This window comes from Elephantulus edwardii, unplaced genomic scaffold (assembly GCF_000299155.1).
Source record: "Elephantulus edwardii isolate Elephantulus edwardi_28Jun2011 unplaced genomic scaffold, EleEdw1.0 scaffold00009, whole genome shotgun sequence".
Lineage (NCBI taxonomy): Eukaryota > Metazoa > Chordata > Mammalia > Macroscelidea > Macroscelididae > Elephantulus > Elephantulus edwardii.
The window spans coordinates 31,735,858-31,737,158 of NW_006399759.1; positions in this window are offsets into that span (position 1 = coordinate 31,735,858).

Consider the following 1,301-nt stretch of genomic DNA (forward strand, 5'->3'; position numbering starts at 1 on the left):
ATCTTCTTTTAATACTTCCTGTATCATTTAACATTTTGCCTAAAGCATCCAATGAAGGAATATAATAAAAAGTAATGCTGGCACAGTGTTTAAGTACTGGTATACTTTAAAAAAAATCAGTAATTTCAAGGCAACTACCTTTCACCTGGACAAAATGTGAAGTTTCTAAATAAAGATTTACTTCATTAAAGGCTCTATGAAGTTCTATTTTAGCCTATAGGATTATGAGTTGTAACCTACTTGATGATAATTGTTGATACAGCTAAATTTTTAAATAATAATTTAAAAGATTGTTAAATGGTAAGTTTAGTGCTGACTCATGTTGTTTCCAAGATTATATGTGTATAAAGGCACATGGTTCAAATCCACCAGCTGCTCTGGTAATCTCCACCTGTATGATTTACTGCCTCTGAAAACTGTTGACACTGAAAATCCACTGGATGGTCAGCTATAAGTGGGTTCCAACTTGACAGTACATAACTGGGTCCACTTGATAAGTCCAACATTGGATCTGCTCAATCTGACCAATGATTACAGTTATGGTTTCAATATGTAAGAGATAATGAGATGGCTCAGCACAGGACAGGGTTTATATCTATTGCTCATAGTATTGCTATGAATCATACTCATCTCACTGGCACATACATACAAGAACAATATGTTATAATATCTATTGACTTCATGCTCTTAAGTGTTATATTGTGCATATTATACTGTATTTTTGTTTTATATTAAATTTGTTTCTGTATTTCATGTAGGTATATATAAGGCTAATGCTTATTATAAAATGCTTCCTTATTTATAGGGAGCTCTGGTTCATCAATTCCATTTTTTCCTATAACATTTTCATGCATTTAGAATATAATTTGTTACTTATATGTATTGTAGCTATTTTATTTAATTTTAATTGTTGAGCTTACTAAGGGCCTTTATAATTACTTCTTTTTGAATCATGAAGTCTTTCAATATTTAAGTCTTAGATCTATCTGAATTTTTTGCATACATGTGTATGAGAGAGATATAAAATGTCTTTTCTTTTTCATCATGAAATACCAATTATTTAAGCAAAAGTATTAAATAATATCTTCTTGCCTGAGATATATTATATTACATGAAAATTTTGTTGAGATTCTTACTGAAATTGCTTTAAATCTAAGGAATGGTTTGGAAGAAAACATTTTAATGACACTGAGTCTTTTATTTATGATTATTATATTTCTCCACTTATGCAGACTTTCAAAATGTATCTTAATAAAATTTAATACCTTATACTCTAAAAATTTCTATCATCTTATAATTAT